Genomic DNA, 11,259 nt, shown 5'->3' with positions numbered 1-11,259 from the left:
CTCAACCGCCACATCGATGGTACCGTGGGGGAGAGATTCAACAGTGGCAGCAGAGGAGAACGTTTCCCAGTTTGCCTTGCTAATTGCCCATCGAGGCAGGCGTTCATGGGATCGACGCTGGGGTAGTGAAAGGAAGATGGGAAAATGGTCACTACCACACAAGTCGTCATGGACTCTCCAGTGGACCAATGGTACAAGCCCTGGGCTGCACAACGACAGATCTATGGACGAGAACGTGCCATGCGCCACACTGAAATGCGGGGCAGCGCCAGTGTTTAAGAGGCAGAGGTCGAGTTGGGAGATGAGATTCTCGACCTCTCTGCCTCTGCCAGTAACCTTCGTTCCACCCCACAGGGGATTGTGGGCGTTAAAATCCCCCAGGAGAAGGCGTGGGGAGTTGGGCGACAAGTGCAGCCAATTCGGTCAGGGAGACTGTACCACCTGGAGGGAGATAGACACTGCAGACGGTTATGTCCTGGGTAGTCTTTACGCAGCCACAGCCACAGCTTCCAATGATGTTTGAAGGGGCACAGGAGCACTATATACAGAGGTAAGGACATACACGCAGGCTCCACCTGACACACAATTGTAAGTGCTACGGTTGCAGTAATAACCCCTGTATCCACAGAGGACAGGGGTCCGCATTGCCGGGAACCAGGTTTCCTGGAGAGCAATGCATAAAGCAGGTGTCATGCTTAGAAGCTGACGTAGCTCAGGTAGATGGCTAAAATAACCGCCACAATTCCACTGGAGGATCGTACAACGCGTGTCCTGTAAGGGCATGAAGGTACTGAAAAAGCAAATTACTTCACAGAGTCACATGCTGCCACCGACTGAGTGACTGACGTCGCAACTGCCATCGTTTCTGAGACGGCGAGATCGAGGTCATCTGGGGACGCAAAGAGCTCGACCTCATCCTCAGAGGCTGAGCTGACAGGAAGCGTTGGCGCGGGAACCACTGGGTCCTTAGGCTTCTTAGAAAGCTTCCCCTTCTCTCTCTTGTCTTTGGGAGGAGGGTTCCCATGCTGGGAGGGCTTTCCGGATGCATTGTCAGGAACAGAGGAAGAGCGTGAAGCCCTTCGACCAGCAGGTGGTGGCTTCCTCAGCCACTGGCTAGCGTCTAGCGAGACACTGGTAAAATCCTTGGAAGGGACTCCCCAGGGGACCCCTTCCGAACGAGTGAGGCCAGAGGAGGCTGTTGCCTCTCCGGCTGAGCAGCCGGAGGAGGCTGTTGCCTCTCCGGGTGATGAGCCGGAAGAGGCTCTTTCCTCCCCAGCTGAGCAACCGGAGGAGGCTGGTGCCTCTCCGGCTGAGGGGTAGGGATGGATGTCCCCAGTTGTTTGGGGTCCACTGCCCCCAAACCGGATGCTTTGGGTGCAGTGGAAGAGAGTGTGGCCCCTACCAGCGGTGGGGCAGGCGTAACTTTACTGTTCTGTGGGCCAACTGAGAAGGGAGTCTTTGCAGGAACTGGTGGCGGCAGAGTTGAAGCAGCATAACTCCTCAACATAGATGTAGGGTTGAGCCGGTCTAGCTTCTTCCTTGCCTCTTGGTAAGTTAAACGGTCCACGGTCTTAATTTCTTGTATCTTCCGCTCTCTTTGGTAGACTGCACAGTCTGCCGAGCAGGGAGAATGATGCTCCCCATAGTTAACGCAGGTGGGAGGCGGAGCACATGGAGCATTAGGATTTTTTTTTAGGGCGCAAAACTTCTATGGTCATTAGCGCCCAGCCCGTGACTTATGAAACAGTAAAAAACCGAAATTGAAAACAAACAGCAATGGGAACAAAGTCATAAAATTGGAGAAACTAAAAGCAGAAGGAATGCTTAAAAATCCACTACAGAAAGGGGTTGGTTGTCCCCAAAAAAAGCTTTAAATGACTGACGTCATTTCACTGTCACTAATAAACCGGAGAACGCGGTCGGCTGAGCGCGTGTCATCTGCTAAAATCGACGAGAGATCAGGCGATAGCTGGAGACGGGAACGTAACGGATTAAAATAGGGGCACTCAATTAAGAGGTGTCTTACCGTCCACAGCTGAGAGCAGTGGGGACAGAGTGGGGTAGGATCGCCGCTTAAAAGATGTCGATGGCTAAAAAGACAGTGCCCTATCCGGAGTCTAGCAAAAATTACCTCCTCCCGACGACGCGTTCGGGAGGAAAAGGTCCAAGCGCAAGGAAGGGCTTTCACTTCCCGCAATTTATTATGGGGAAGCGTTGACCAATGCGCATGCCATAAATGAGCAACTTTGCGACATAAACCGCTCCGTAGATCGGTGAAGGGAAGCGACTGAATAGCTGGCCGAGGAAGAGAGACTGCAGCCTTGGCCGCTATATCGGCCGCCTCATTCCCACAGATACCAGCGTGTCCCGGGAGCCAGAGGAACGCCACCGAGACGCCCCCCAGGTGGAGCAAGCGCAGACAGTCCTGAATCCGGTGGACCAGAGGGTGCACAGGATAAAGAGCTTGGAGACTGAGGAGAGAGCTGAGAGAATCGGAGCAGATAACGTACTGTATCCGCCGATGGCGGCGGATGTAGTGGACAGCCTGGAGAACAGCGTAAAGCTCCGCAGTATACACCGAACACTTGTCGGGAAGCCGAAAGTGATTTGGGGTGTCGCCAACAATATAGGCACTCCCTACACCTAACGATGTTTTCGAGCCGTCGGTGTAATTAAATGTGGCGTCCGTCATTTGTGCACATAGAGCAGCAAATGCCCGACGATAAACAAGTATAGGGGTACCTTCCTTGGGAAATCGACAAAGGTCACGGAGCAGGCAGATCCGGGGACGGAGCCAAGGCGGTGCTGTACCCCAAGTTGTCAAGAAGGTTTTAGGAAAGCGGAAGGAAAGAGAATGGAGCAGTTGACGGAAGCGGACTCCCGGGGGTAGTAGGGAGGAGGAGCGGCCTGCATACCCTACATCAAAGGAGGCGTCGAAAAAAGGTCATGGGCTGGATTAGCAGGCATGGAATGCAGATAGCTAGCATAACGACTCAGAAGGACTGCTCGCCGATTGGACAGCGGAGGTTCAGCAGTCTCAGCATAAAGGCTTTCCACAGGGCTAGTGTAAAAAGCTCCAGACACTAAACGTAATCCACCGTGGTGGATAGAGTCGAGACGACGAAGAATAGACGGCCGAGCAGAGGAGTAGACTATGCTTCCATAATCCAATTTCTAGCGCACTAAGGCGCGATAGAGGCGGAGAAGGACCACTCGGTCCGCTCCCCAGGAGGTTCCATTCAGGACACGGAGGGTGTCAAGCGATCGCAGACAGCGAGCCGAAAGATAGGAAACGTGGGAGGACCAGCACAGTTTTCTGTCAAACATAAGAACCAAGAATTTAGCGACGTCTGAGAACGGAAGGTTGACAGGTCCTAGATGTAAGGAGGGCGGAAGAAACTCCTTACGTCACCAAAAATTAACAAAAACGGTCTTACTGGGAGAGAAACGGAAGCCTGTTTCTATGCTCCAAGAGTGGAGGCGATCGAGACATCCTTGAAGACGTCGTTCAAGAAGGCTGGTCCGTTGAGAGCTGTAGTAGATCGCAAAATCGTCCACAAAGAGGGAGCCCGAGACATCAGGAAGGAGACAATCCATAATTGGATTTATAGCGATGGCAAACAGTACAACACTCAGCACGGAGCCCTGGGGTACCCCGTTTTCTTGGGAGAAAGTGCGGGAGAGAGTAGTGTTCACCCGCACCCTAAATGTGCGCTCTGCCATAAATTCGCGAAGAAAAAGGGGCAGCCGGCCTCGAAAGCCCCAAGAGAACAGTGTGCGGAGGATGCCTGTCCTCCAACAGGTATCGTATGCTCGCTCCAGATCAAAAAATATTGCTACCGTTTGGCGTTTCCGGAGAAAATTGTTCATGATATAAGTGGAGAGAGCAACAAGATTGTCAACTGCAGAACGATGCTTTCGGAATCCGCATTGGGCAGGTGTTGAAAGACTGCGGGATTCCAGCCACCACGCTAAACGGTAATTCACCATACGCTCCAAAACCTTACAGACAATACTCGTGAGAGAAATGGGGCGATAGCTAGAGGGAAGACGTTTGTCCTTTCCAGGTTTCGGAACAGGAACGACGATAGCTTCCCGCCATCGTCTGGGAAAAGTACTGTCGGTCCAAATTCGATTATAAAGGCGAAGGAGGTAACGCAGACTATGGGTTGATAAATGCAGCAACATTTGGACGTGGATACCATCCGGTCCTGGGGCGGAGGAGCGAGAAGAAGAGAGTGCATGTTGGAGTTCCCGCATGGAGAAAACAGTATTGTAGCTTTCGCGATTTTGAGAGGAGAAAGCAAGATGTCGCACTTCCGCTGCACGTTTCTTCGGGAGAAACGCTGGCGGGTAATTTGAAGAGCTCGAAATCTCGGCAAAGTGCTGACCCAACGAGTTAGAAATTGCGACGGGGTCCACTAATGTGTCATGCGCGACAGTGAGCCCAGAGACCCGGGAGAAACTAGGCGCGCCTGAGAACCGTCGAAGCCGACTCCAAACTTCCGAGGAGGGAGTGAAGGTGTTAAATGAGCTAATAAAGAATTTCCAGCTTGCCTTCTTGCTATCGCGGATGACGCGACGGCATCGCGCACGGAACTGCTTATAGCGGATACAGTTGGCCAAAGTAGGATGGTGGCGGAAAACGCGGAGAGCACGTCGCCGCTCACGTAGTGCATCACGGCATGCCTCGTTCCACCAAGGAACTGGGCGGCGCCGGGGCAATTCGGAGGTGCGTGGTATTGAATGTTCCGCAGCTGTAAGAATAACGTCGGTAATATGGGTGACCTCATCGTCGACGCTGGGAAAGTGACGGTCATCGAATGTCTCTAGAGACGAAAAAAAGTGTCCAATCGGCTTGGGCAAACTTCCAGCGTCGCGGGCGCATATATGGCTGTTGAGGCTGCAGTCTAAGGACACATGGAAAGTAGTCACTCGAGTGTGTATCATCAAGGGCGAACCATTCGAAGCGCCGAGCTAGCGGAACAGAACCGACCACAAGGTCCAAATGAGATAAATTTGTCGTGGAGGCAGACAAAAATGTAGGGACCCCAGTGTTGAAGCAAACTAGATCTGCTTGGTGGAAGACGTCTAGCAATAGTGAGCCACGTGGACAAGGATGTGGAGATCCCCAAAGCGGGTGGTGGGCATTGAAGTCCCCAACCAGCAAATATGGGGGTGGAAGCTGACCAAGAAGATGAAGGAGATCAGCTCGTGCCATTGGTGTGGACGATGGAATGTATACAGTACAAAGAGAGAACGTGTATCCGTAAAGGGAAAGGCGGACGGCGACAGCTTGGAAGGAAGTGTTTAAATCGATTGGGTGATAATGGAGAGTTTCATGGAGAAGAATCATGAGTCCTCTATGTGCTGGAGTGCCTTCAACAGAGGGGAGATCATATCGGACGGACTGAAAATTAGGGAGAACAAAGCGGTAATGGGGACGCAGCTTTGTTTCCTGAAGACAAAAGATGACCGGCGAGTAGGATTGTAAGAGGGTCGACAATTCATCCCGATTGGCTCGAATACCGCGGATATTCCAGTGGATAATGGACATAGGGTGAACAGAAAAGGGAGGAATGTGACCAAGGTCGCTGTCAACTCAACGACTGCTCTGAGCTTGCGACCGACAGCATGGAATGGCATTCAGCCGAAGGCAGAAGATCCTGATCCATAGGTTGGTCAGGAGCAGCTCCTGCCACCAGCGACCGGCCGGTTGATCGGCCGCCAGCAGTGCGCCTCGGCGACACAGAAGACGGCCGAGGGCGACTTCCGCCAGGTGGTGCTGTAGATGGGACACGCCTTGGCGGAGAAGGAGAGGAACTGGGTTTCTTTGTAGCCTTCTTGGAAGTATGATGTTTACAGGAAGGAGGAACCGATGGTTGGGAAGTTGCCGTACGTAAAAACTCTTCACGAGTATGCTCTTTTTTCGAAGTCTTGGTGTCTGAGTTTTGTGCTCGAGATTTAGCAGAACTCGACGAAGGGTGAGCCAGAGAATGGGCAGGCGAAAGTGGTGAGGTTGAACGGGCGATCTTTGCGCTGGCCGATCTGACGACCGTGGCACTAAAGGTGAGGTCGCATGTCTGCGTGGCCGCCCCCTTTGTTGGCCGATGAGAAGCAAGGACAGCGCTGTATTTTCCTTTCTGAGGCATGGTGGGCTGTCGACTGGCGAATAATTTTCGAGCAGCGAAGGTCGACACCTTTTCCTTTACTCTAATTTCCTGGATGAGCTTTTCGTCCTTAAAAACGGGACAATCTCTAGAGGAAGCGGCGTGGTCACCCATACAGTTGATCCAGCGATGGGATGGAGGTGGACAAGCACCCTCATGGGCATCCCTGCCACACGTAACACATTTGGCCGGATTGGAACAGGACTGGCTGGTGCGATTGAACCGCTGGCACCGATAGCAACGCGTAGGGTTTGGAACGTAAGGGCGAATGGAAATTATCTCATAGCCTGCTTTGATTTTCGATGGGAGTTGAACTTTGCCAAATGTCAAGAAGACAGTGCGGGTTGGAATGATGTTCGTGTCAACCATTTTCATAACCCTATGAACAGCCGTTACGCCCTGGTCAGACAGGTAGTGCTGAATTTCTTCGTCAGACAGTCCATCGAGGGAGCGTGTATAAACGACTCCACGTGAGGAATTTAAGGTACGGTGCGGTTCCACCCGGACAGGGAAGGTGTGTAGTAGTGAGGTACGCAGCAATTTTTGTGCCTGGAGGGCACTGACTGTTTCTTACAACACGGTGCCATTCCGTAATCTGGAACAAGACTTTACAGGACCTGCAATTGCGTCGACACCTTTCTGAATAATGAAAGGGTTGACCGTGGAGAAGTCGTGACCTTCGTCAGACCGAGAAACAACAAGGAACTGTGGCAACGATGGAAGAACTGACTGTGGTTGAGACTCAGTGAACTTACGTTTGTGAGCAGACATAGTGGAAGGTGAGGAAACCATTGCGGAAGAATCCCCCATGTTTACCGGCGTCACCGATGGCGCGCTCCTCCCTTGTGGGGGCCCTCTCTGAGGGCACTCCCGCCTTAGGTGATTGTTCACACCTCAGGTCACACCTCCCGACAAACGGACGGAGGGACCAATCGGCACTTTCGGAAGGTATCAGCTCGGGTAATCACCCCTCCCTGGGCCTGGCCGTTACCAGGGGGTACGTACATGTCCTACCTGTCTACCCGGGGCGGGGAATTACGCGTTACCCCGTCACCGGCTACGCATGGAAGTGCGTGGGTCGGCCTTCAGACACGCACAGGGAGGAAGGAAGAGAAAGGGAAAGGAAAGAAGAGGTCTCAAACGCCGCAGCGGAGAAAAGGGTAGAGAGAAGAGGTAAGGAAAAGAGAAGGACAAACGAAGGATGAAGACTTTCAAGCAAGGAAGGCGAAGAATGTGGTACATTTACAAGCGTCCGTCTCCGGACGTAGGCGCAAACCATACCCCCAGTGGGGGAGAAAGGGAAGGAAAGAGCCAGAGGTGAGGGGGGGCGAAGATGGGGGATGGGGTTAGGATGCGGAAAGGGAAGGTATGTAGCCCGGAAAGGAAGGAAGGCCACATCAGCTCGGGGTCCCGTGCTCGCTACGCACGTATCCACAAAAGAGTTGTGGATCCCCTGGGGGGGAGCATTAGGATGTGAAGGTCCTCCACAATCACGACACGTGGGGCTGGCAGTGCATCTGGAGGACATATGTCCGAACTTCCAGCACTGGAAGCATCGCATAGGGGGTGGGACATAGGGTTTGACGTCGCACCGGTAGATCATGACCTTGACCTTCTCAGGCAAGCAGTCACCCTCAAAGGCCAGGATGAAGGCACCGGTTGCGACCCTATTATCCTTGGGCCCCCTAAAGACACGACGGACAAAGTGCACACCTTGTCGTGCCAGGTTCTCCCGTAGCTCGTCATCAGACTGTAGCAGAAGATCTTGATGAAAAATAATCCCCTGGACCAAATTTAAGGACTTATGGGAAGTGACAGTAACGGGGATGTCACCGAGCTTCTCACAGGCGAGTAACGCTCGTGACTGTGCAGATGAAACTGCTTGTATCAAAATAGCCCCCCTCATTTTGGGAACAGATGCCACTTCCCCAAACTTATCTGCAAGATGGTGAACGAAGAAGAGAGGCTTAGTCCCCAAAAACGAATCCCCATCGGTTCTGCTGCATAAAAGGTATCGCGGTGAATACGGCTCCTGTCTGTCCGCAGCCCTACATTCCTCCCATGGCGTGGCTAGGGAAGGGAACGATTTGGGGTTATATGTCACAGCATTAAATTCTGTCTTACCGCGCTTAGAGACGTTGGAGGTCGTGCGACCACCGGATTGAGACTTCACCCGCTTCATTGCGGGGCATCCACCCCGATGCCACCCACTCCGACCAGGGGCTCTCCCCACGGGCGCCACCCAGCCACGGCAAAGGCCACCTGGCAGGATGGCCGTTGCCGGGAGTCCCGATGCCCCAGAGAGACGGGCATCGACTCCTTGGCTTACGTGGGGAGGTGTCAGCTCAGGCATCGGCAGTACGATCCCTGTGTTGTTAGGGGGCTACAACCTAGAGGGTACATGACGACCCCACCACAACGGGCTGGCTACCGTGCTGGATTTTGGGTGCCATGGGTGGTCCATAGTGATCGTGGGTGCAGATGGAGACGCACTAAGGGCGTTACGTACACAATCCATCAGGTGTGTATGCCCAAAATGACGGATGGAGGGTGCAGTTACGACGCCAAGACGATAACATGTGCCAAGGTCTTAGGGCACAGAGGACTCATGGTGCACCACATAAGGTGTCCTTCCCCAAAAGGTTCGTACTTCTGTTGAATTTGGAAAAATGGAGGTCAAACCCCAATGGGGACCATCACATTAAAGGCCGAAACAGTTGAGACTCCTTTTAGTCGCCTGTTACGACAGGCAGGAATACCGCGGGCCTATTCTTACCCCCGAACCTGCAGGCGGGGTGTGTGGGTGGGGCGTACCGACAGTACCATCGAGTCACTAGCGACCAGCACTTACTTCAATACTTCCGCTGCCGATTTGGGGTTTCCTGCAGGGGTCGCCCGAGTGACTTGTTGCCACGCTGCCAAGACTTGGACCGCTGCAGCCACGTGACAGTATGCATAGCTTGGAATGAGAGAGAGCGGTGTCTAGTGGTCTCCGCGTTGGACCCATCATCTGGCTTCATAACAATCTGGTTTGAGTTGGTATATATCTACTTCAGTTTGTGTGTTTCGCAAGGCTTTGTATAAGAACCTCTTTGTTTTCATTCTTTTGCTGATTAGCTATGAAGGTTATTATTTCTGCGTATATCAGGACTGAAGTGTGTTTTAAACTGATTAGTTCACCATAAGCAGTGAGCATAGTATCTTACCGCGTTTCAATCTCAGTATTTCAGTGGGCACAAGTCTTGGAAGAGTGTATTATTTTCTGTGGATAGCTGATTACTGAGTTATTCTATGACGCCCTTGCATTGTTCGTTTAACGTCAGTTCTTGTCATTCCATATTTTGGTACTCGTTCCTTTTGTTATTAATATTTAATACGGTATGAGGCCGTAATTTGTGGATTTTGTACCTTAAACTGTATTTGCGAATGTCTCGGGACTTTTCTGGACGGAGTTTGGATCCGTTTCAAGAGCATTAAGAGACAATATTTAAAGTAAATGCATTCAAGGCATTCATTCTGCAATTTGGACCCAAGTAGTCAAGCTACGACTGAGAAGACATCTTCTGTGTGTTATTTGATTAATTTTTTCGTTTTCTTTTGTGTAATTATCTCTCAACCGCCCAACACGGCTCCAAATTTAGTTCAGTTGGTAGCAGTGAGTGACCAGATAGTGGTAGCGACCTGCGCACCTCTGGGTGACGGTCTCCAGCACGTTTCCACAGGTGCTGCAATTGTGGCAGCAATGATTAGAGCAACAGCGTTGGCAATGTAGACAGACGTGTCAACAGCTGGATGTGAAATAAGAACCCAATGCACTGTTACCACGGACTTGGCTGTGTGACACAAATCATGGCTGCCACGTTCCAGTCTTCGCTTCTTTTGCGATTTCTGACGCCACGATTCTAAGTCCTGGTGTGCACACTAGTGGAACGAAGCCTGACGGAGTGTTTCACATCTTTGACGATGCACCAGCTAATTGAAAGGCAGGAAAGAAGGAGGCATTGACCAATCATTCGTTAGCCACATATCCAACGCTGTGTTTGGTACGAAGATAAGCTTTCAGAGGAACACTGTGCTACCAACAGTGACGATTTTAAATGCGTTTGTTACTGCTGTCTTAGTTGCCGTGGCTCTGCGAACTGGTGCTTCTCGAAAAGATTTTGTTTACTCACGGCATAAGATCAAAGCCCTGCAAGAGCAAATAATGTTCTTGACGGATCGTTATGAGTACTTCCTGAAACAAATGAAGTTCCTTAAATGAAAATCTAAAGCAAAATAGTAATAGCGAAAATTTTCTCTTTATGGTGGAGAACTGAGTCGGCATTTCAAAATCGAAAACAAATTACGGTGATGAGAGAACAATAAGGAAGAGTTGTCAGCGGAAACATGAGAATGTTAGTGTCATGTGGGTGTTTACACATTCTCAGTGGCAAGGTTGGGTACACCCTTACAAATAATGAGGCAGCCAAATGTGGCGAAAATGGTTAAAAATGTTATCACACAGAGAAAAGTAAACATACAAAATGTCTTTCACTCTCTCTCTCTCTCTCTCTCTCTCTCTCTCTCTCTCTCTCTCTCTCTCTCTCTCTCTCTCTCTCTCTCTACTCGTGCTGATCCACACACGCCATAGGAGAAGGAAGCTATACTTGGGACAAAATTTTAAGTAAAACGACAGACTACCTAGAATAACGATACAGGAAAATGTGACTGGGTGACCATTTACGGAAGACAGGTAAGCCAGTCACCCTGTTAACGTACAAAGGAAGTATCCCAATAATTTTACGAAACACGCTGAACATGTTACAAAACCTGCATGGTGTGGAGTGCCGCATCTAATCGCGACCTAATGCCAAAATGTATCACAAGTGAAGTGGCTGGTAGCAACGTTTTCCACTGCAAAATTTGGAATGTATGTACAGCGTTGTAGTTTGAACGATCACAGTAGCTAGCGCAGTAAAGAACAGATAACCAGTTCAATCTGATGTGAAAGGTGGAATTTTTTTTCCGCATAGTTTCCTCAAAATCAGATACTTTAGTGGGAAACGTGAGTGAATCCGAAGACGCGAAAGTTAAAAGCTTTTCTGTGAAG

Source organism: Schistocerca nitens, unplaced genomic scaffold (genome assembly GCF_023898315.1).
Source record: "Schistocerca nitens isolate TAMUIC-IGC-003100 unplaced genomic scaffold, iqSchNite1.1 HiC_scaffold_412, whole genome shotgun sequence".
In the NCBI taxonomy this organism is placed as follows: domain Eukaryota; kingdom Metazoa; phylum Arthropoda; class Insecta; order Orthoptera; family Acrididae; genus Schistocerca; species Schistocerca nitens.
The sequence above is the reverse complement of the archived record's forward strand: the minus strand, read 5'-3'. Positions refer to the sequence as shown.